Below are 25,624 nucleotides of genomic sequence, written 5' to 3'. Positions count from 1 at the left end.
ATATAAACCAATAAAAGGGAACAAAAGCCCATCCCTAAATAACTACTGTTAATAATTTAGTGACCTTCCACTCAGAGTTCTCTACCCCCTACCCCATACAGAAGTACTTATCAAAAATGGGATCATTTGGCGTTTTTCACTTAGATTGTACTGTGGCGGGGCTGTCTTGTTTTCATTGTCCTTGTAGTGCCTCACACAGAGAGTGACCCTCTGTAAGTGGTCAATAAATATTGGAAGAACGAATGACCAATTCTGAGGTCTCTTCTGGCTTTAAACCTATTTGATCTTTACCATTCTTTTACTCTGTGGATGTTCCATGTGGCCTCAATTTACCCTGTATTGTTTTTTTAAAAAAATTAAAGCTTTATTTTTTAGAAGAGTTTTAGATTTACAGAAAAATTGAGCAAATAGTACAGAGAGGTCTCATGTATATGATCCCTCCCCACCAACCTAGTTTCCCTATTATTAACATCTTGCATTCGTGTGGAACATTTGGTACTGTCACGTTTTTTCCCCTATATTTCAATCATGCTAATAGGCATGCAGTGGTATCTCACTGTTGTTTTAATTTGCAATTCCCTAGTGACATATAATGTCGTCTGTTCATATGCTAATTTAAGGTTTGTGTATCCTAATTAATGAGGTGTCTGTTCAGATCTTTTGCCTATTTTTTTTTTTTAACTGAGTTGTTCTTTTCTTATTTCTGAGTTTTGAGAGTTCTTTGTAGATCCAGTGACAATTTCACTGGGTACAGAATTCTAGGCTGATGTTTTTCCTTCAACACTAAATATTTCACTCCATTGTCTTCTTGCTCACATGGTTTCTGAAGAGAAGTCCAGTGTAATTCTTATCTTTGTTCCTCTACAGGTCAAGTGTTCTTTCCTTTATTCTTTCGAAATTTTCTTTGATTTACTGTAGTTTGATATGTGTGGGTATAGGCTTTTGTGTATTTATCCTCCTTGGTGTTCTCTGGGCTTTCTAGCTCTGTGGTTTGGTGTCTGTCACTAATTTTGAGAATTTCTCAGTCATTATTACTTCAAATATATCTTCTGTTCCTTTCTTTGTTCTCCTTCTAGTATTCCCGTTTCCTAAGCACTCTGTGAAATGTGGATTAAACAGTGTTCTAGCAAGATATTGATAGTTTTACAAGTGAGGAAACACTCAGAGTGATGAAGGAGTCTTTGTAACATCACAGAGCTGGTGCGCCATGGGAGATGTTTGGATGAAGACTCCTTGGGTACCAGAATGAGCTCTTACTCCTAACTGGTTGTCAGAGCTGCCTTTAGTAACCAGCTGTGACTGAGGAAGAGCTTTCTGTAGATGTTGGGGGTGACCATTGCTCTAGGCAAGTCTGTGAAGTCAACATTTAGATAGAACAGATCCAGATGGCCACTGTCACTCTGTTCTTCACCTGACTTGGCCACCTTGCAGATGCCCTTTAGGTCAGTGCAAATCACTCCGATGATTGGCTAAAGAACAACTCTCAAGGACACTTCCCGTTAAACACACTTCCTGTGTGTTTCAGGGCTGGGGGTGGGTGGGGGGAAAGGAGAGCTGCCTCACAGGGTGAGTACTGCACAGATCCAGGGGGCCTCAGGCACACAGATGACAACATGAATCACACCCTCCAGGGCTGGGCGGAGTGGCAGCCTGGGGAAATTCAGATGACCTGGTATGCTAGGATTTACTGAAAAACTGAGTTATCAGCTAGATTTTGGAGCTCATCTGTTTTTCAGAGAATTTTGTAGAAAAAGCTTTGTTGCAACAGTTTGGCCCAATTTAAGACATAGTAATGGAGTAAGGGGAATACAGGGTGGGGGGATGCTGGGAGAGATAGATCGTTGTCATAATTTAAGTAAAACTATTTCAAGTCTTGAAATAAGTACACCTGGCAGACATAGAAAACGATGGATGCCTGCAGAGTTCTGTGTGTCTGGACATCTTCCACCATTAGATTGCCTGCCATCATCCTGGGCAGTGTAGAGGATAGTATTTTGGACAAAGGAAACAGTAAATGTAAAGACCCATTATGAGCACATGAAAAGATACCAACATCCCTAGCCATCAAAGAAATGCAAGTCAAAGTCACAATGAGGTACCACTTTATCTCATCTTTCTAGGATGGCTATAGTCAGAAAGACAAATGCTAACAGGGGTCGGCAAGGATGTGGAGAGACTGGACTCGTCACATACTGCTGTGAGAATGGGGAATAGTGCAACTCTTTTGGAAGACAGTCTGGCAGCTCCTCAGAAGGTTAAACATAGAGTTACCATGGGACCCTGTAGGTCTACTCCTAGGTCTATAGCCAAGAGAAATGAAAATACATGTCCACAAAAACAAAAACAAAACCTTGTTCGTGTTTTTAATGTTCATAGCAGCATTATTCATGATAGCTCAAACATGGAAACAATTCCAATGTCCTTCAGTGAAACAAACTGCGTACATCCACATGATGGATTATTCTGCAATAAAAAGACGTGAAGTAGTGATGAACCTTGAAAATGCGCTAAGTGATAAAAGCTAGTCGCAGTGGATCACATATTGTCTGATTCCATTTATATGAAATGTCCGTAATTGGCAAATCTACATAGACAGAAAGTAGATTGGTGGTTGCTTAAGGCAGTGTGTGGGATGGGAAGAAATGGGGATTGACAGTGAGTACAGGATTTCTTTCTGGAGTGAGGAAAACGTTCTGATAGTGACTATGGTGATGGTTATAGATTATACTGAAGCCATTGAGTTGTACACTTTCAGTGGGAAAGTTATATGATATGTGAATCATGTCTCAAGTTATTTTGTACAACAACCATTATGAGCAATAACCCCCACACCTGAGGCGTGGGGTGCCATGGGCTTATCAGCACTTTGTCCTCACTATTCACTACTGATTACAGCCCCACTGGGCAGGTGAAATAAGGAAGTCACATTTACTAGATGGGAAAGCCAGCCATAGTGAGACCATGGAGCTTTCCCTAGCTCATGAAGCTTTGAAGATCGGTGAAGCATCCAGGTCTTCTGACAACTAGTTCCAGACACAGTCGACAGATGTGTGGTTGTTAAGCTGTGTTCTACAGAGCCTTTTCAGAGGACGCCCATGGGTGGGAGCAGTGGGGTTGGGGTGGGCATGGGAAGTAGGGTTGCGGGTCAGGCGAGCTCTGGTCTCCTACTTGGTTTAAATTAAAGCACCTCTGGGTTTAAAGGGACATACTGGGTTCATGCATATGTTTTCTCTGGGAAAAGAAAAGGGTTTCTCTGCCAAAATTTATTGGTTCTCAGATTGCAGAGAGTGAACAGAACACTTCCCTCAACCTCAGCACCCGAAGCCCAGAGGGATTTTTAGAAAAATGTCCACATTTCAAACAAAAAGTGATAACTCAGGCTGCCAAGATCTTGTCGCTTTGGTGTTGATTCTTTGCTGAGGAATGCGCCCACAAGGTATCTGTTTACAGCACTAATAGCCAATGAGCAAGTGAGAAATAGCGCCCTTGGCCAAAGTATATTCTGTTGCTAGAAAACAATACAGCTGAAGTGTTTATGAAATTATCAGAACACAGTCACTTATTAATAATATTGTACAAGATGTCCTTGTCCCCAGAAATGCTCCTATCCTCATCCAAGACTGTCTTTAGAAGCAAACGTTGTTTCCCAACAAAATCGAGGTTTGTTCTCAATTTGTCTTAACGAGGAATGACATAAGTTTAGCAGACAAAGGAGTTCCATTTTTTGTTCCCTGTGTTTAATCTGTGCAGACAGAAGGCTGTAAATATCGTAAGTGGTTGTTGCTGGCTGGCTCGGAGGGGCCCAGTTCGTTAAGGACCATGGTTCGCTGGTTTCTTGTATGGCCTCCAAGGGCCAGGAGGGTGCTTGCCCGTCATCCCTGTGAGGCCTGGTGAACAAAAGCTCGGGACCAGGAGCCTGTGTTGAAGGATGATGTGACCTTTGACCCCCACTAGCGGGGCCTGGAGGGAAAGAGGCAAAGTCAGGCTCCAGTAACGTTTAATGACAGATCTTGTTAGGGTTAAAAAAACAGCTCTGGCGTCCAGCTGGGACTTCATCAGGGGAGGTGCTCAGAGGGCCTTCAGCCACTGACAGCCCCTGGGCCCCTTGGATTGTTGCAGCAGGTGCCAGCGAAGCGGTCTTTTTGATCCTGCTCTTGCCAAGGACCCCCACCTCGTCGGTCTGACTCCATAGAAGATTCATTCTTTTTCTTTCCTGATTGCCTCCAGAGTGTCAGCCCTCCGGATGCTACGGTGCCATTCAGACAATGGCGAGGCACTGCTCCTGGTTTTTCTTTTACAAAAATAATCACTGAGCAAGTGACACAGGATGAGTGTCCTTGTAAAAGAGACCCGAGAGAGTGCTGTGCCTTCCACCACTTGAAGTTACAGGGGGAGGGCAGCTGTCTGGATAACCCAGCAAGTGGGCCCTCGCCAGAACCCAAGCACACTGGCACCTCGGTCTCTAGAACTGGGAGAAATACATTTCTGTGGTCTATCAGCCAGCCTGTGTCTGGTGTTTTTGTTTTAGCAGCCTGAGCTAAGATAACACCGTAGGAGCTTTTATTTATTTATTTATTTATTTTTTAAAGATTTTATTTATTTATTTGACAGAGAGAGAGAGATAGCGAGAGCAGGAACACAAGCAGGGGGAGTGGGAGAGGGAGAAGCAGGCTTCCCGCTGAGCAGGGAGCCTGATGAGGGGCTTGACCCCAGGACCCTGGGATCATGACCTGAGCCGAAGGCAGACGCTTAACGACTGAGCCACCCAGGCGCCCCCATAGGAGCTTTTAGAGAGGTATGATGAGTGTTTAACTTCTTTTTTTTTTTTATGCTTGCACTTTTTAATTTTTTTAATTAACATATAATGTGTTATTTGTTTCAGGGGTACAGGTCTCTGTTTCAACAGTCTTATACAGCACCCAGCGCTCTCCGCAACACATACCCTCCCCAGTGTCCATCACCCAGCCACCCCCTCCCCCCTCCCCTCCAGCAACCCTCAGTTTGTTTCCTAAAATTAAGAGTCTCTTATGGTTTGTCTCCCTCTCTAGTTTCGTCTTGTTTCATTTTTTCCTCTCTTCCCCTATGATCCTCTGCCTTGTTTCTTAAATTCCGCATATCAGTGAGATCATATGATAATTGTGTTTCTCTGATTGAGTTATTTCACTTAGCATAATACCCTCTAGCCCCATCCACGTCGTTGCAAATGGCAAGATTTCATTTTTTGATGGCTGCATAATATTCCATTGTATATGTTTACCACATCTTCTTTATCCATTCATCTGTCAAAGGACATCTGGGTTATTTCTATAGTTGGGCTATTGTGGACATTGCTGCTATAAACATTGGGGTGCAGATGCCCCTTTGGATCACTACATTTGTATCTTTGGCGTAAATACTCACTAGTGCAATTGCTGGGTCGTAGGGTAGCTCTATTTTCAACTTTTTGAGGAACCTCCATACTGTTTTCCAGAGTGGCTGCACCAGCTTGCATTCCCAGAGTGTTTAACTTCTAAGTCAGATAGAGTCAGATGAAGATCGTGGCTGTAGCTCTCCACTGAAATATTCAGGCAAACTTCAGACTGAGAGAATCATGCCATAACTGGAAGGCCTTCATTAGCTTTGCTTCTGAATAATTCTACCAGGCATCATATATGTCTTTGGCACATCTGAATAGACACCAATGATCCGTTTTATTCATGCAAAAAAGAAAAAAAAAAAAAAGGACATGGTGTGCCCTCGGCATCTCTACATTTAGCACCACCGTGCTCACTCATCTTTGCAGGAGTTGGGCAGCCCAGGACCTGGCATCTGCTGTCCCCTGAGGGAGCACCAGGGCTCCTGATTTGCTCTTGGGCACAGTGACTCGGGACACAAGGTCCCGCTATGGAAATGAACATCAAGGGAGGGCTAAAACTCCAGCACAAGTTGCAAATGTGGTGGGGAGGACCGAGGATATATCCAGGGGACATGTGACTCTCCAGGAAGGGTGATGTGGGAGAAAGCCTGTACGAGCAGGTCCGTTTTCTGGTATTTGGGGATTCCTGAAGATTTGAACCTACTCTCTCAACTCTCAAGGGTCACCTATAAAAAAGACTGTGACACATGAAAAAACACATTTTATTTTGAGACAATTAGAGATTCACATGCAGTTGTAAGAAATAATACTGAGAGATCCTGTGCACCCCTTACTTAGTTTCTCCCAAAGGTAACATCTTGAACACTATAAGGTAGTCCTACAACCAGGATATTGACATCAATACAGCCAAGATCCAGAACATTCCATCACCATAAGGATCTCTCCTGTTGCCCTTTTAGGGCCATGCCCTCTTCTCTCTTGCCCTCATCCCCTCTTTAATCCCTGGCAACCACTTATTTGTTCTCCAGTTCTGTAATTCTGTCATTTTGGAATGGCATATAAATGGAATCATACAGTGTGTGACCTTTTGGGACTGGCTCTTCCCACTCAGCATGGTTCTCTGGACATTTATCCAGCATATTGTGTGTACCCATAGTTTGTTTCTTTTTATATCTGAGTAATATTCCTAGGTATGGGTTTACCACAGCCTTTTTTTTTTTTTTTTTAAACCAGTTATCCATTGAAGGACATGTGAGTTTTCCCCAGTTTTTGGCTATTATGAGTATAGCTGCTATAAACATTTATGTATGGGCTTTTGTATAAATGTCCTTCATTTCTCTGGGCTAAATGCCCAAGAGTACAATGGCTAAATTTTGTGATAGTTCAGTTTTAAAAGAAAATGAAGTGTTTACTTTTATAAGAGAACGAAATGCTTAGTGTCTTCAGAAACTGTCAAATTGTTTCCAGAGTGGCCGTGCCATTTTACATTCCCACCAGTAATGGGTGAGTAACTCAGTTTCTCCACATCTTGTCAACATTTGACATCATTGCTATTTTTTTATTTTAGCAATTCTGATAGGTGTTTAGTGACATCTTACATGCAGTTTACTCTCAACTTGCCTCTATAATGTTGGAAGTGAGTTTCTTGTTTATAGAATATAGTTGGGTCATGTTTTAAAATCTACTCTGCTAATCTCTGCCTTTTAATTGGTGTAGTTAGACCATATACATTTCATGAAATTATTGATTTATTAGGGCTTAAGTCTGCCACTTTATTTTTTGCTTTCTGTTTGTTCTATTTCTCATCTGTTTTTCATTTTTCTGTCCTCCTATGGGTTACTTGAACATTTTAAAGAATTCTGTAGTGATTTAGTTAAAGTGTATCTCTTGTATAACTTCTGGTGGTTGCTCTGGGTATTACATATGGCTGCTTTGAAATCTTTGTCAGTTAATTTTAGTCGATTTCTCATCCTAGTGGCAACCTTGATTGTCTTTTTTCATTGAGTTAGAGATGTTCCTGGTACTTGGTAGGATGAGTGATTTTTTTATTAAAACCTGGTCATTTTCTAATTATGAGACCCTGGATTTCCTTTAAATGATTTGTTTCAATTGGCTTTCTTTGGTCATCACTCTGGCAGAGGCAGGTGGGGGAGAGCACTGCCTTGTTACTTCCAGTGGAGGTAAAAGTCCAGAATTCCCACTTAGCCTACACTGACACTTGGCAGGATGGCTCCTCATAGCTGATGGGCAGGGGAGGGAGATCCAGCTCTCCGGTCATCTTTAGTGACACTATAGAAAGGGTGGCCTCATTACCCCTAGGTGATAATTTAAGTCCTGACTGTCCACCTGACTCTGACACCTCCCTGTAGGGAAGAGGGAGGGGTCTTGTTACCGCCAGGTGGGAGTGGAAAGCCAGGCTCCCCACAAGGGGGAGAGGGAATGTTTGCTATTGACCAGCAAGAGCGAAAGTACCACTTTCCTAAAGTACTGGTCTTCTCTAACACCCCCCTAGCAGGAGTTCTGGGAGCCTGGATACACCTGGCAAGAGTGGAAGACTCGACTCTCACTTAGGTTTTGCATGTGTGGGTGAGGGTGGGCCCACAGTTTTTTCTGTGGTGTTTGGCTGGAGTAGAACAATAATTATCTAAATTGTCTAAAGGTTTTCTATAGGCCACCCTTTTCCTAGTCCTTTAGCTTAAGAGTCTTCTGTTGTGTTTGTTTTGTTTGTCTGCACCTGTTGGTGTTTCTGGGCTGCCAGGTTCTTTGGACCCAAGTCTGGGATATATGAAGAAGCCAAGAAAACCCATGGAACCCAACACCACGTTGTTCCATGGATCTTAACATCCCTAGCTGGCTGCCTTCTTCTCCTCACCTTTCAGAGTTTTCTTATGTTTGCTTTATATATAATGTGTAGGGTGTTTAGTTGTACTTAGTGGGAAGAATGGAAAAGTACATCTATTCTATCTTCCTGGAAGCAGAAGTCTTGACACATTTTTTTTTTTTTTTTAAAGATTTTATTTATTTATTTGAGAGAGAGAGAGAGAGAAAGAGCACAAGAGGGGGGGAGCGGGAGAGGGAGAAGCAGACTCCCTGCTGAGCAGGGAGCCCGATGTGGGACTCGATCCTGGGACTCCAGGATCATGACCTGAGCCAAAGGCAGTCGCTTAACCAACTGAGCCACCCAGGTGCCCTTGACACATTTTTGAGAAAAGAAAAAAAATCCATTCGGAATCTCATCTTAATATAAATTTTCATTTTTACATATTCCTTTCCATTTCTTGCCAACATTCATATAATTTTTTACAGGTTAGTAATCAGTGTATGTACATTTTTATGTCCTTTTTTCAACTTATTATATTTTTAAAATATGGAAAACATTTCCCTGTGTGTTTGTAGACTTCATAATTACCGTTTGAAAAGTCACTAATACTTATTCTGTTAACATCCTATTTTACAAAACTTTGTCCCATTGGTGGTTTGTTACTCTCATTTTTTTTTCTATTAGAAATAACACTGCAAAATTATCTTATCATATATAGCTTTTTTTTGGCCTCTCTTGAACTTCTTCCTTAAAATAAATTCTTAGGAAGGAGTTTGTTAGGTCAAAGGATATTTTAAAACAAGTTTTATGATTTGTGGCTCTGGTACTCTCTGGAGAAAATATAGGAATTCATGCTCAGTGTTCAGAGTAGTGATTTCTTCATAACATCATCTCTTCTGGTTTCTACTTGAGTTCTCTATGGTCCGGTCTTATTCTTACTTGAAACCCCGAAGAACTTAACCTGTCCAAAATCACAGGGATAACCTACCTACCCTAACTCTTGCAACAGCAAGATTTCTAAAAACACAAATGATACCTTTCAGGAAAGGCAAATATCTATTATCCAGTCTGTGTTTTTTTGCTTCTTTGGATCCATCTGCCAGCATATAGGATGAAGATGCTCATTCCAAGTTTCATGTATTTTTTTCTGTTACTATCAGCATTGAAACAAAAGCCTCCTGAATGATGTAGCAATTTCAATGAATCTAAGAAATTTTGAGGAATTCAATGCCATAAAAAAGACTTTAAAAAAAGAAGATTTTATTTATTTATTTGACAAAGAGAGAGAGAGAGCACAAGGAAGGGGAGTGGCAGGCAGAGGGAGAAGCAGGCTCCCAGCTGAGCAGGGACTCAATCATGGGATCATGACCTGAGCCAAAGGCAGACATTTAACAGCCTGAGCCACCCAGGCGCCCAAAAAAAGACCTTTTTGATTGCTCACAGAGAACATAGAAGCACTGGAGAAATTCAGTGAATCTCATTCAAAGATGCATTTTTGAAAGAAGTGATGCAAGTGGCTGAGATGCCCCTTGGAATAACAGGAGCAATACTTAGTTACATCAATACATCAATATGTTAATACTTAGTTATAGCAAAACTTAGTTTCACTGCATGCGCTACCACTAGAAAAGAAACTTCAGAGAGAACAGTTAAGTTGGTTCTTATGTACAATTGTCTAGGACTTCTCCTTCTCCTCTCTCCTTCCTGGGATGGGTTTTTAATGAGGAGGCTTCTTAATCTGAGAAACAGGAACTACATCCCCGCATTATTTCAGAAGATAGGTATGGCTACATTCAAACTTCTCAACCAACTGAGAAAACCATTTTCTTCCTGGGCCACATGCCTGGAGGCCCCTGTCTAATGGGGACCTTGGCCAACCTTTAGCCTCACTCTCATGTCTGGAGTATAAGTGAGTACTTGGGAACTGGAGAGGTTGACCAGAGACTTGGTGTCATGTTAGAAAGCTGGAAGATCCACCTGTAGTCTTAGGGACACTGGGTGTTCTTCACTGGTGCACTCTTTGTATTTACTTTCTTACCATACCTCTGCCCCCTTCTCCCATTGCTCTCCGAAAATGGCTCCATTTCAAGTCTTAACTACTAAGACTTGAAACCTTTCCCACACTTCTTGGAACTCTATATAAGTGGACGTTAGCACTGCTCAGATGAACTAACCCGATGTGGTGGTGTCCATTTGTAGCTCTATTTGGAAGATAAGGAAATGGAAGATTTGAACCCAGAAATTCTGGCTCCAAAGCCCATGCTCTTAACTACTGTGCCATATCTGTTCTTGCTCTGAGCTGCACCTCTCCTCTTTGAAGCACTGTTCTGCTTTGGCTTATGTGCATGCATTTCTTGACCCTTTCCTACCTCTTTGTTTTTCTCTATTTTTCTTCTTCCAACACCTATTGGTAAACGTTCCCCAAAATTCTTTCTTTAGCTTCTTCCCTTTGTCATTATCTATGACTGTTGTAATGAATGACACACATATGTTTATCTCCAGTAACGTCCTGTTGACTACTAACATAGACCCACATCTCCTGTTTGTGGAACATCTCTATTTCTACAGAAATCATCATTTCTGATTCTAACTACATCACCTAACCCTCAAACTTGCTTTTTCAGGGATACATTTTTTATTAATGTATAACAGAAATGCAGAAAAGTGCACCAAATAATAAGCATAGAGTTCAAGGAATTTTACAAAAGGGACACACCCTTCAAACCAGCAGCAAGACCAAGGAACAGAACATTATCAGTGCTCCAGGTACATCCCTCCTGCTTTTTTCTAAGTTCTTGCCCTCTTCACCCTAAGAAGAACCACAATCCTGATTTTTAACACAATAGATTAGTTTTTCCTGTTTTTGAACTTCATATAAATGGGATCATATTTATGTGTTTTGTGACTATCTTTTTCCATGCAACATCATATTTATAATATCATTCCAAGATCTTGCAGGTAGAGGTAGTTTATTCATTCTCGTTGCTGTATAATATTCTGTTCATTCTCGTTGCTGTATAATATTCTGTTACATGAATATGATATGCCACAATTCTTAAAATCCATTCTATTGTTGATGGACATTTAGGTGGTTTCCAGTTTCAGGCTGTTATTAATAATGCTACTTTGAACATTCTTCTAAGGTTTTGGGTTTGGTTTCTTTTTTTTTTTTTTTGGTGTACATATGCATTTCCCTTGCTCATGCCTAGGAGTAGAATTGCTAGCCTCATTATGTGCACATGTTCAGTTTTAGTAGATATTGCCAAACAGTTTCCTAAAGTGTCTATGCCGACTCACATTTCCACCAGCAATGCATGAAAATTCCATTTGGTCTATTTTTTTTTTGCCAATATGTGGTATTTTCTATTTTTTTTCATTTTACTTATTTTGGTGAGTGTGCAATGTCATCTCATTAGGGTTTTATTATTTATTTATTTTTAAAGATTTTATTTATTTATTTAAAGATTTTATTTATTTCTTTGTCAGAGTGAGAGAGAAAGAGAGAGAGAGCACAAGCAGGGGGAGCGGCAGGCAGAGGGAGAAGCAGGCTTCCTGCTGAGCAAAGGAGCCCCATGCGGGACTTGATCCCAGGACCCTGGGATTATGACCTGAGCGGAAAGCAGATGCTTAATGGACTAAGCCACCCAGGCATCCTAAGATTTTATTTATTTATTTGAGAGAGAGAGAGCAGAGAGAGAGAGAGCATGAGGAAGGTGGGAGGGCAGAGGGAGAAGGGGAAGCAGGCTCCCCACTGAGCAGGGAGCCCGATGCGGGACTCGATCCCAGAACCCTGGGATCATGACCTGAGCAGAAGGCAGACAGTTAACAGATTGAGCCACCCAGGCCCCACCTCATTAGGATTTTAATTTGCATTTCCTCAATGACTAACGAAGTTGAGCCACTTTTCATTTTTGTCCATTTGCATATCGTCCTGTGAAGTGCTGTTTGAGGCTGTTTGCCCATTTTTCTATTGGGTTGTCTGTTTTTCTCTTGATGATTTATACTAATTCTTTATATACTCTGAAAATGAATCCTTTGTTACGTGTTTCCCGCCGCTCTGTGGTTTGCTTTTCATTCTCCTAGGGGGTGTTGTGTTTTGTTTTGTGAACAAAAATGTTACTTTGAATGCAATTCAAGATTTATTTATTTTTCACCTCATTGTTAGCACTTCTTGTATCCTGCTCAAATATTCTTTTATTCTGGCCTTCTAATAATGGTCTTCCCATTCCTTTCAGTCAAGCAGGCTTGCCACTTTGGGATCCCCTTGACTTCTTTCTCTCCTCTGGTCCACGCTAATTAGTCACTATATCAATTTACTGTTACCTTAGAATTAATTCTTACATACCTTACATTCTTTCTGCCACCACCTCTGTTCAGGCTTCACTTAGCTCATCACAAAAGCTTTTTAGTAGCTCCTCCCACCTCTCAGCTCTCCTTTGGCCATATCCCTGCCACGGTAATCGTGCCAAAACACCCAAGAGTACCACCCCCACCCCCGATGTATTCGGACTGCGGCCCAAACGTCTTGCCTACTTTTCACGCCTCCCAAGATCTGACCCTCGTTGCTCACATTTATTTTCACACGACTTGTGCTCCATTAATACTGTCCTCTTTGCTGTTGTTCCCAGTGCTCCTGCTTTCTCTCTTCATGCTGTCATGTCCAGAGTTTCTTTATCCCTCAGCAGCTTTTCCTGGTGAGGTGCCACCATCCTTCCAGGCCCAGCTTGAGCACTAGTTTCTCTATGAGAAGCCATGATCCTCACTCACGGCACTATATTTGCTTCTTTCTAATGCTACCTTGTGTTACAGTTACCGCTGTGTATGTCTGATTCCAATCATAGATTGTTAGATTCTGGAGGATAGGGCCTCAGTCTTACTATCTTTGTATCTCTCCATAGGGCCTTAGACCTAATTGGATCTTGACATCTATCTATTTATTATTAACAAGAAATTAGTAAGAAAGTAAAATAATAACTATGATTTGTTGAATGCTGTGGTCAGTGCTCAACATGCATTATCTCAAATATCATGGAGTTGTGAGGATTCAGTGGGATATTGCAAAGAAAGACCTTGAAAGATAGTAAGCACTCAGTAAGCGGGAGCTATTATTATTATTATTAATCATTATCATTATTATTATTCCCATTTAGCAGGTGAGAAAACAAAAGGAGGTAGAGTAAGACACTGCTCAATGTTGCATAGCCAGATGGAGTTGGAACTTGAGCCCAGGCGTCTGCCTTTTTTTTAATTAATTAATTTTTTTTTGCCTGGCTTCTTTCATTTAGCACGATTTTGAGATTCAGTCATGTTGTTGTGTATATCAATAGATCATCCCTTTAACTGATGAATAGTATTCCCTTGTATGATATACTACAATTTATTAATCCATTTACCTATTGATGGACAATTGTATTGTTTCTAATTTTTTGCTGTTACAAATAAAGCTGCTAAGAAAATTCATGTATAGTCTTTGTGTGGGCATACATTTTTGTTTCATTGGTTAAATACCTAGGAGTGAAATGATTGGGTTGCATGGTAGGTGTATGTTTAACTTTAAAGAAACTGCCAAATTGTTTTGGCAGCGGGTGTGTTATTTTATGTTCCTATCATCAGTATGTAAGAGTTCCAGTTTCTCCACATAATTGCAAAGACTTAGTGTGCTCACTCTTTTTAATCTTAGCCAATGTATGTGTAGTGGAACCTCATTGTGGTTTTAATTTGCATTGTTATACATTTGCCACGGTGAGGACTAATGATGTTAGACATCTCTTGATGTATTTATTGACCATTTATATCTCTTCTTTGGTGAAGAGTCTGTTCATATCATTTTGAATTATAAGAGTTCTCTATATATTTTGAATGGAAGTTCTTTATCAGATAGATGTTTTGTGAATGTTTTCTACCAGTGTTTTATTTATTCTTTGTTTTCTTATTGGTATCTGATCAAAGAGCAAAAGTTTTAGGTTTTGATAAAGTTTAGTTATCTATATTCTTTCTTTTATGGATAATGATTTGGTGTCATATTTAAGAAATCTTTGCCTGCCCTAAGGTCTAAATATTTCCTGTGTTTTCTGGAAGTTTTGTAGTTTTGGCTTCACCTTAAGCTACAGGATATTTTTGAGTTGATTTTTGTGTATTGTAGTCTTAAGAATTGATGTTTATTTTTTAAAATATGGATACTTAGTTCATTGAATATTTATTAGAAAAATTTTCCCCATTGAATTGCCTTGGCATTTTTGTCAAAAATCACTTTGTCTATTTTTTTGACTCTATTCTTTTCCATTGATCTCTATATCTATCCCTAGATAGTACCCAATAGTCTGATTCACTATAGCTTCATTGTAAGTATTAAAATCAAGGAGAATAGGTTCTTCAACTTTGTTCCTTATTAAAATTGCTTTGGCTATTCTAGATTATTTGAAGTTCCATATGAATCTTAGAATTAGCTTGTCAGTTTCTACAAAAATGCCTGTAGGAATTTTGATGGGGACTGCATTGACTCTTGGGGAGAATTTGGGCAACGTTGCCATTTTAATAATACAGAGTTTTCTAATCTCTGAACATGTTCTATCTCTCCATTTATTTAGGTCAGAAAAGTTGGGGTAGGAGACTAAAAGAAAAGAGGTTTTGGGCGCCTGGGTGGCTCAGTCGTTAAGCGTCTGCCTTCGGCTCAGGTCATGATCCCAGGGTCCTGGGATCGAGCCCCACATCGGGCTCCCTGCTCAGCAGGAAGCCTGCTTCTCCCTCTCCCACTCCCCCTGCTTGTGTTCCTGCTCTCGCTATCTCTCTCTCTGTCAAATAAATAAATAAAATCTTTAAAAAAAAAAAAAGAAAAGAAAAGAGGTTTAAGAAAGTTGTGGTTCTTATTCAGAAAATAGAAATTTGATATAAATTAAAGCATGGAGTATCTAATTTTGTGATAATACTGAACTAGGTGAACAAGTCTATAATATTCTATAAAGAAACAAGAAAAGTTGATTCATTAAACTGGTTCATCAAGTACTTAAATAAGAATTTCTTTTATGAGATAAAATACTGATATATTTTATAAATCGGTTTAGTCCTAATATCTATAGAACATGTATAAACCTTGATCACATCCATACTCACAGGGACTTCTCAGCAGGTATATCAAATCCATTCCCCTGAAGAGCATGTGTCTCCCTAAAATGGATTAGCCAATTTTTATTTTCTCCACCTTGTTCCTCTTGAATTCTCTGTGCTTGGCACATTGGTGAATGATTGTAAACCACTCCATGGATATGCACTTAAAAAGGGAGACTATGAAATTTTCTAGGTGCTTTAGGAAAAATTCTGCTCTTTAGGTCAAAAGAGTTGTTTCAAAAAAACTTTGTTTCTTAAAAATCTACTAAGATTAATTTCTCTTGAATAATCTCTTAATTCGTCTCTTCATTTTGGCCTTACAGGCACAAAATATAGGTATACATTAGTACAAAAGTTTTTTTTTTAGTTGAGTGGAGTATATTTTCTTCATAAATTTTACCATGGACTTTTTGGTTTTGTTTCCTTTGTAGAATTCTGGCTGACTGGATCAACAATCATATTCCTTATATATATATATATATATTTTTAAAGATTTTATTTATTCATTTGAGACAGAGAGATACAGAGAGAGAGCGAGAGCATGAGCAGGGGAGAGGCAGAGGGCGAGGGAGAAGCAGGCTCCCCACCGAGCCAGGAGCCAGATGTGGGGCTCGATCCCAGAACCCTGGGATCATGGCCTGAGCCGAAGGCAGATGCTTAACCATCTGAGCCACCCAGGCGCCCCTCCTTATATTTTTTTTTAACCAGTTTGATATATTTTTAATATTTTATTTTATTTATTTTTAATTTTTTTAAAGATTTTATTTATTTATTTGTCAGAGAGAGACGCACAGCCAGAGAGGGACACAAGCAGGGGGAGTGGGAGAGGGAGAAACAGGCTCCCCGCTGAGCAGAGAGCCCGATGTGGGGCTTGATCCCAGGACCCTGGGATCTTGACCTGAGCTGAAAGCAGACACCTAATGACTGAGCCACCCAGGCACCCTATTTTTAATATTTTAAAAAATGGTGTAGTATTTAGTCTCCCAAAGACTCTTGCCTCCTGGTATTCATACCCATGGGTAGTCCACTCCCACATCAAATAGGCTGAGCTGTGTAACCACTAGGATATTGTGGATATGACGGTGCGTGATTTCTGAGGCTAGGTCATTAAAGAAGTTGTGGCTTCTGTCTTTCTCCCTCTTGGATTATCACTCTGGAGGAAGCTAGTGGCCATGTGATAAGGATGCTCAAGTAGCTCTAGAGAGAGGATGTGACAGGAACTGAAGGACCTCCTGAATACAACCAACACTAATTTGCCAGACATGTGAGTGATCTACCTTGGAAGCAAATCCTCCAGCCCCAGACAAGCCTTCACATGATATCATAGCTCTGGTTAATATCTTACTGCAACCCTATGAGGTTGCTCACAGAAACTATGTGAGATAATAAAAGTTCGTTGTTGTTTAAGTCACTATATTTTGTGATAATTTATTATAAAGCAATTTGTAACTAGTTAAAAATGCTTGAACAAAATTTTCCTAAATCTCATTATAAAACCCTTGTATAACATTGTATAACCTTATTTAATTCAGTGATAAGCTCTTTTTCTGAGATCTATTTTTGCAAGACCATGAGTGATTCTTGCAATTCTAAGTGAGATGGTAAATGGGCAGGCGTTAGTTATGGCTTTTCTAGAGAAGGAGTTCAGACAAACACTATGAGGTACACCCTCATCCTTATCTGTAGTATGAGAAAGGGGCAGGGTATCCATAATGGTGATCTCTTTTCAGAGTCTCAGGCTCAAAATGAGGGTCAAGAGAACTCCAGGGTTTCTTCTTTGAACGTCTCTGTCTCAGAAAACATCCGGCAAAGCAGACAAAATTCGGTTTCATTTCCCTATTGTTCCATGGATGTATTTTGATGTGGCAAAATCCGTTCTTTGTGCCACATATCAGCATTGAATGACTGAGGTGTAGACTCTTGTGAAACTTTCATTTAATTACACATGAAGCTCCATAGAATTTCACCCACAGAACAGTAGAGTTGTTTTGTCAAGTGTTCAAGACCTAAATTTGCCGTTGGCTCATCCCCAGCGCAGTCATGCGATTAGTCACGCAAGTAGTCACAAACCCCCTTTGCCATAAAAGAATCATAGCTCACAGCCCCACCAGTGCTCTTTTCCCAAAACATGTCTCTGAAAACTAAACTCAAACATGCATGTCAGTTTAGACTTATTTTTCATGTTTGTTTTGCCCAAAGCATGGACCATGTCAGGGAAGATGGAGACACCTTCACGGCCGGTTAGTCACATCTCACCAAAGCTTCTCAATGGGCTGTCAGACAAGAAAGGAGCCTCATGTAGCCACCTTAATCAGCATCCCCCATCTGTGAGGTCATCGGGATGTTTCAAACAATTTCCAGCTCTCATTAGTTGAGCGTGTTCCACAGGCAAGTCCTTATCTTTTGTAACTTTTGCTGCCACATCCTGAGAAAGCCTCTCTGCAGAATGACACTTTCCCCATGGGTCAACCCGCGGTAATGAGCCACCAATTGACATGCCCTTTGCACTCACTGGCAGTATATGTTGATATTAACCTTTCGTGTTGTGAGATGTCGCTTTTACCCTTGGCTTCTGCCATGGAAGTCTCATTATTTCTAATAGGCTGTGGCAATTAGGGTCTTGGGGCTGTTGATCGCAGCCATTGGGAGCAGGGAAGGGGCACTCAGGGAGAACAGCCGCTTTTTCTTTACATGAACAATGTGATGCTTAGCTGAGCCCAGAGCTGCAAACGGCGAGGCAGTGGTGGACCCCCAGCCACCCATGGGAACCTCCTCACTGAGTCCTTTCACGTGTGCTTTCCTCACACTCACCACTGGCTCTTTTCAGGCCCCTTTTGTGCAGAGTGTTGTGCTCGGCACATACTTCAGAGCATTGGGTATGGCCTAATGAGGAATTCATTCAGTGGAATATTTGGGAAAGAAATGGGTGCATTTGAAGAGACCTTTTCTTTTTCTTTCTTTCAAAGACAGTTGGCTGGAAAAAGAAAAGGATGACACAGACTACCAGCCATCTTGGGTGGCCCATGGGCCCTCTGAGGAGGCAGCATTGCGCCTGATGGCCCCGGGAAGGCCCCTCAGGCTTGTGATTGGGAAATGTTGACTCCTGATGGAATTATGTGGCTGTTGAAATCTTGTCGGCCTCTCAGGCTTTAAGTAAGTAAAGAAGCCATTCCTTTAAGGCTAGAACAATACTTTGGTTTAATCCTAAGGGCCTGGGGGGTGGGGGTAAAGGAATGAGGTGGGGCAGAAGTCTACCCTAGAGTAAGTACATAGGAAACCACAAATAACCAAAGACACATAGGGTCAGCATTCATATTCTTTCAGTTTCTTGACCTGAAGTGCTTTCTCTATTAGAAGGACAACAAAAGAAAATTAAGCATACTTGTTGCTTCAGCTGGGATGTGATTGAAGGCCAAGGGACAACTGAGAGGAAAGGCTGTAGCTTTTTTGTAAGCGGTGGAGTTTGAATGTTTTACATCAGGATAAAATGTTTCCAAACAAATGCAAGGAAAATCCCCTATATTAATCTGATTGCTTGTGAAAATAACACTTGGGAAAGCCCCTCCAATGAATGTCTCCCATATTAAGGACATGCAGTGTCCGAGACCCTTGTGTGCTGCTGTTGAGATCATCACTCTTGGTGATATAGCAGGATGGTTTGTTTCTGAGAGCCCCTTGATGATTTATTCTTTGCTCTGTGAAACGACACATTTAAAATGTAAGTCCATGTCAGTTGGGTTGGTCCATAGTATACATATATGGCAGTTGTGAAGTGGAGAGTTCACAACGTATAACCAATAATCACTGAAAGTTAATTCTTCCTTGAATAGGTAAGAAGTCTTTAGAAGGAAGCCATGAGAAGTTCCCCTCCTCCCTCCCATCCTTCCTCCTGTCCTTCCTTCCACAAACATTTAACCAACTGGCATGTGAGTAGGGGTTGGGCTGGGAGCTACTGACAGCCCACCAGTGAATGGAGCACAGCCTTGTTCCCAGAGGACTTCAGAGGGAACGATGGACAGAGGATGCCAATGTCAGGCAATGCAAAAAGAATGATTCAAAGAAGGGACAGTTGGAGCCCAGGAGAGGGGTAAGACAATTAATTATTGCCAGGCTCTGAGGTGCCACACTTTATTCTCACATTCCTTACCAGAGCCAGAACATAAGCTCCAATGGGATGAGTACCTAGAACAGTGCCTGGCATTGAGATACACTGAATATTTGCTAATGAAAAAACATAGACATCTTGGTAATGAAACCTCTTGGTAATGACCTCTTATTTGCATTCATAAAGTACTTTTTCCAGGTTGCTCTCTCTGTTTTCTACTCCACCCTCACAGCTCCATGATTGGGAAAAAGGAGTGTGGTCCATGTCAAGGGGGAGGCTACTACTGGGGAGATTTTAGGGGAGTTTAAAGGCATTTACATATTTATGCCATTGACTCTGGCTTTTCTTTCTTGGATCCTTTTCTTCACATTTGGAATCTTGCTCCCAGGCCTGTGGACGGGTACAAAGAGCTTGGGGCTGCATTACATGTGGGAGCATCCTGTCTGGGAAGGCCAAGCAGGAACAGGGTAGGGCACAAGGAAGGATGACTCAGGCCAGCTGCTGTCAGCCCCAGGGAGGAGAGCCCTTGTTCCTCTTGTTCTTTGGGTTCATTCTTCCTGAATTTTTCAAGTTGCTAGACCTTAGGCTACCAGGTGAAAGTGTGAGCCTTAGGGAGGAGGCCAAGTTGGCTCCTCCACTGCTTTTGGTCTGGGCTGCTCAAGGCTTCTGGGCAGCAGAAGTCCTTTCTGTGTATATGTGTAGCCCAGATCAGCAGATCAGCCCAGAGCAGCTAAGGCTCAGGCCCAAGATCCAGTTGGCAATAAAGAGTTTACATGACTCTGGAGTCTCCTGTTTTCATAATTTTCTCATGAGCTTGTGGAAAGAATTGGTGGCTTGAAAAAGTGGGGATGTGGGGTTCTCAGCTGACTATCTTTTTATATTTCGAAAGTGCAACCAAAATCTTTGTAAACATAGCACATCTACACAGAAATTATTGACTCTGCCAGGATAGCATTACAAAAAGGGATGCTCCTTACTTGGTTTGTTCACTTTAAACACCAGAATCTTGCTAACAATAGGTCTCCCCGGTCCGGATTATCTTCTTTTTTTTTTTTAAAGATTTTATTTATTTATTTGAGAGAGAGAGAATGAGAGAGAGAGCACATGAGAGGGGGGAGGGTCAGAGGGAGGAGCAGACTCCCTGCAGAGCAGGGAGCCCGATGCGGGACTCGATCCCAGGACTCCAGGATCATGACCTGAGCCGAAGGCAGTCGCTTAACCAACTGAGCCACCCAGGCGCCCCCGGATTATCTTCTATCTATCTATCTATCTATCTATCTATCTATCTATCTATCATCGATCTATCTATCCATCCATCCATCCATCCATCTACCTATGCTAGGTTTTTAGGGCTGCCATAACAAAGTACCATAGACTGAGTGATTTAAACAACAGAAATTTATTTCCTCACAGTTATGGAAGCTACAAGTCTGAGATCAAGGTGTCAACAGGGTTGAGTTTTTTGTTTTTTTTTTTTTGAGGACTCTGTCCTTGACTTAGAAATGGCCATCTTCTCTCTATGTATGTCTGTCCTAATTTCTTTTTCTTATAAGGACACTAGTCCTAACAGATTAGGGGCCACCCATAGGACATCATTGTATCTTCATTACCTCTTTAAAGACCCTATCTCCAAATACAGCCACATTCTGAGCTACTGGGAGTTAAGACATCAACAAATGGATTTTGAGGAGACATAGTTCAGCCCACAACATATTTGTCCATCTGCCCACCCATCCATCATTTTTCTATCTGTCCATCCATCCATCCATCTCTCACAATAGCTAAAGGGGACTTTAGAAAATAATAAAAATGATTGCAAATGACCGAACCATTGAACAATTGATAGTTGAAAACACTGAGGCCCAGAGAGGGCAAGCAGCTTTCCTGGGGCAGCACGTCTAGTGTTCTGGTGGAAGCTGCACTCAGTGCTAATTTTTGAGTTTTAAAATCCAGTATTTGTTTCCTACAATGTCATGAGTCCTGGAATAGCTGTTAAACTTCTTCCGTCTCACATCCCCAATTAGGATCCCATAAGTGACCCTTATTAAGAAAAGTCTTCTAAATGTAATAATAGAGGCCACATGGGAGAGGGTGAATTATGAATCTGGATCTGGAAAGAATTCCATGGCGTGACTGGGCTGTCCATGCTGTTGTCAGCTATAATTCAACAAGAGCTCTTACAGAGGACTTTCTTCATGTATGAGACAGGGAATTTCAAGTTTTTTTTCCCCCCAAGTACTGTGTCCATAAATGGCCAGATGATATGGGACCCTTTTCTTTTGTATGTTTATAGTTAGCTTGGGCCAATATATGACATTGAGGTACTTCTTTCAGAAAACACAATTAAGTATGCCTGGTAAACTAGTAAGTTTGTTGCAACTGTGTTGCAAGTTTACTTTGGAAGTAAACTTGGTGGTGAATGGGCACTTCCTGGCCATGAGGGGACCACGTGGGGTGGCGAGATCAGCCCCCTGACCTTAGAGGGAAGAACTCTAAGGAAGAGAGCCCACACCTGACACAAGGTCATCATTTTCTCCATAGCTCTTTGTATATTGGATGACAAACCACAGTTAGTGTCTGTTCCTAAGAGACCGCAAGGTATTTTTCAGTGTAATTTCAAACTACTTCTCAGAATTGAGAGAATTTCACAATTTTACAACCTGATCAGTGGTTTAGGCTGTCAATAATTTGAGGAATGGAAAATTTCATGAAGAAGGATTTAGATAGAAGGTTCATTTGTATTTCAGCTAGATGGTTGCTTAGCAAAAACCAGTGCAGTGGCAGCTTATGATGAACAGATTCAGTTTGACAGTGGGTAAAATAATATCACCTGGGTTTCAAGTTTTCAAGTTTCAAAGGGAAAAATAAGCCTTGTATTGAAATGGCTGATTATGGAATCCAAAGGACCTGTGATCATGCAAAAGTGAGAGGTGGGAGGGTGTTTGTGGGTAAAGAAAACTTCTAAGTGCTTTCCTCTCTGTACCTCTCCCTCCTGGAGAATCTGCCATCCGGCTTTGGTTTTTTAGACCTACCTTCTATAGGGCCCTCGGAGATAGGGAAGAGAAGCCAGGCTTTGCAGCTGGAAGACCAGGGCTTTTTGAATGAGAAAATTGTTCACAGCTGTGTGTTTTCTAGGTTAAACAGCTCAGCCTCTTCCAGTTTTGCATGTAATTATCTTGGCTGTAGGAGCTGGAGAATTTGTCCGCACTGCAGTGTGACTCTTCAATGAGTGATTGCCTTACGTGTAAATCCCAAGCATATTTTTATTCTGTCCTCTAGTATTCTACTGAGCAGAGTGTAGAAGCGACGAATTCCTTCAGCTGTCCCGTTATTAGGTCACTGGTGATGGGGTGACCACTACATCCCAGTTGGCCTGGGACTGTCTTGGTTTGAAAACAGAAAATCCTACATCCTAGGAACCCTCAAGGTCCTGAGCACCCTCCAGTGGTGCACTGAGGCTGCTTGGAGGCAAAGAAAGACAGTGGAGGAGTAAAGCAGCAAGCAAAGTGGAGACCAAGTGTTACTCCTAATAGAAATGAAGCTCTGGGGGCGCCTGAGTGGTGCAGTCAGTTAAGCCTCCGACTCTTGGTTTCAGCTTAGGTCGTGATCTCTGGGTCGTGGGATGGAGCCCTGCGTTTGGCTCCATGCTCAGCATGGTGTCTGCTTGAGATTCTCTCTCCCTCTCCCTCTCCCTCTGCCCCTTCTGCTCATGCTCTCTCTCTCTAAAATGAGTAAATAAATCTTTAAAAAAAGAAAAGAAAAGAAATGCAGCTCTGGCAGGGAAACAGGCGGCCAGGCGGCACCACTGAGGAGGCCGTGAGCCCAGCTGTTCTCTCTCGAGGGCCTAGGCAAAGCTGTGAGACCCTGTCCTGAGGAGGGGGTGTCTCCAGGGGCTTCTGCCTCATTGCTTGGCTGGGAAACTACCTACCTTTAGACTTTCTAGGAAAAGTTGCTCTATTTTTCTTATGAGACCCTGGCTGACAAAAACCTATAGCAACACAGTCTGCTATATAAGGAAAATCAGCATGAATTCCTGCCCTATGAAAACCTCTTTCCTGGCTCTGTCACAAAATAGGCCCCAAGCAACAGTGGCTAAAGGCCTGGCGCTTCTCTACAACACACACGCAAGAAGCTTGGACTGTTGTGTCTAATATTGTTCCTTTCTCAAAGCAATCAGAATTTCTTGGAAGTCAGTTGAGTCCATTTGTGGGACAGGAAAAAAAAGGCATTTGAACATCAAATAATGAATATAATGATGGTAAATTGGTACAGGGTGAGTCTGTGAAAGGCCATGCGTTCATCATAATACTCTAAAGCAATAAGTACATAAAGATGTGGTTCTAATACAACAGAAAGGTGAATGCAGTCGAACAGTTTATTAGGATATGTAGGTATTCTTTTAGAAAATATTAAGTACATGTCTGTTTTAAAGTATTGATTTGTGTTTGTTTCAGGAAAGAAGAAACATAGGGACCTCTGAGTCAGCCAAGCTGTCCCTGAAGTAGAATCTCTTCCAAGAACAGAAGGAACTCATGGGCATCTGTGGTCATGTTTACTGATCAGGTAGGAAGGGGGTTAGTGAGTACAAGGAAGGCTCAATGGCAAGCTTTCCACTGATTAATTATCCAATATTCTTAAGAGGGGAGGTAGTCTTTCATTTCTTAAGAGATGAAGCCTCAGGATGGCCCCAGTAATGAGAAGAAATGGCTGCTTAAAGAAGGCACTAGTTTTTTGTTGGAGGGAGGCCTGAGCTTTCTTATTGGGCGGCTGGGGCTGCAGGCCACCGGGTGGGGGGCGGCACTGGTAGAGGTAGTGGGCCTGGATGTTGGCCGCGATCTCGGCCTCCCCCTCGGCCCCGTCACTGAGCCGCTTCTCCTCGTATAGCAACTCGTCGTGCGTCTCCGTGGAGAACTCGAGGTTGGGGCCCTTGACAATGCGGTCCACAGGGCAGGCCTCCCGGTAGAAGCCGCACTAGATGGCCCTGTCGATGTCATAGCAGGTGGCCCTGCGGGTGACATGGGCCCCATGGCTCAGCCTCGCTGGTGATGGCCTGGTAGGGGCAGGTGGCCTGGCAGAGCTGGCCCGCAGTGCATCTCCGCATGGATGGATGGATGGATGGCGGTGCGGTGCATGCTCCCTGTGGAAACGTGGACCCAGTGGGCCCTTCTCGGGGGTAGTTGATGGTGGCGGGTTCCCAGAGCTGGCTGCTCAGGACCCTGCCCAGGCCTCGGATGAGCTTAGTCCATAGCAGGGTCCGAGCTGCCCTGTTGGTCACCAATGTCATGTCCATCGAGGGCTCCCGCATGTTCAGGAACTTGTAGGTAGGATGCCCTGCACATGCAGCCTGGGCCAGGGCACAGAGCAGCATGACTGTGGTCAGGCTGTGCATCTTGCCCTGGCCCTCCTTCCCTTGCCCAGTGGCCTCAGCCATTCATTTTCTTAATACAGCTAACAGAGCAGGCCAACACATCAAAATCATAGAGCCAGACATGAATCCATCAGTCATGCAAATTTAATGACTGCCTTATTTCTGGGAAACAAGTCACACAACAATGAAAATCTATCTGAAGTCAGGGACATAACTGCCATGCTGTGATATGAGGAGTGTACTAGTTATCTATTGCTGTGTAACAAATTGCCCCAAAACTTTGTGGAAAGCAGAGAAAGAGAGAAGCAAGAGGAAGAAAACCACATGTCTGGTCTGGTGGCAGGGGCTGAAGCCTAAGAATACTGATGGCCTAAGATCAAAATAAGAAACAAGGGAGGTTGGCCACTTGGGATATTTAAGGGTGGGAGGGGATGATGGGGGGTGCTTCTTAAAGCTCTCCAAGTGACTGCATTATGCTCCCAAGGTTGAGAAGTGCTGTTCCAGAGTGTAACTTGCCAATCTGAATTTACTTTAGTCACACCACGAGGCTGTGGTGGTGGGAAGGTGGCTATTAACATTTGTTGAGCACCAGCTATGAATCAGGTTCCATGCTAGGAATTTTGTATAGATTCCCTTACTCCTAGAGAGGCAGTAAGTCCGTATTTTCACTATTTTATAGAGGAAGATACAGAAACTAGAAAGATTTATTAAATCTGACTGTCTTAAACAAAGCTTGTTTCTTACACCATATCAAACGGTATGAACTAAGGCCCCAAAGAGAAAAGACTATGGAAGATAATGCAGATAAAAGAGCTAGTTTGGTAGATTTCTTTTTCTTTTTCTAAAGATTTTATTTATTTATTTGAGAGA

The 25,624-nt window shown here is 42.1% G+C and overlaps 1 pseudogene; it reads right to left on the bottom strand.

Annotated features, from left to right (window-relative positions):
• Positions 1-24,003: 24,003 nt before the first annotated feature.
• Positions 24,004-24,775, bottom strand: LOC116636403 (annotated as a pseudogene).
• Between the last annotated feature and the right edge of the window lie 849 nt (positions 24,776-25,624).

This window comes from Phoca vitulina, unplaced genomic scaffold (genome assembly GCF_004348235.1).
Source record: "Phoca vitulina isolate PV1807 unplaced genomic scaffold, GSC_HSeal_1.0 scaffold12, whole genome shotgun sequence".
Taxonomy (NCBI): Eukaryota; Metazoa; Chordata; class Mammalia; order Carnivora; family Phocidae; genus Phoca; species Phoca vitulina.
Note: the sequence above shows the minus strand (reverse complement) of the source record. Positions and strands in the feature narration are given on the sequence as shown.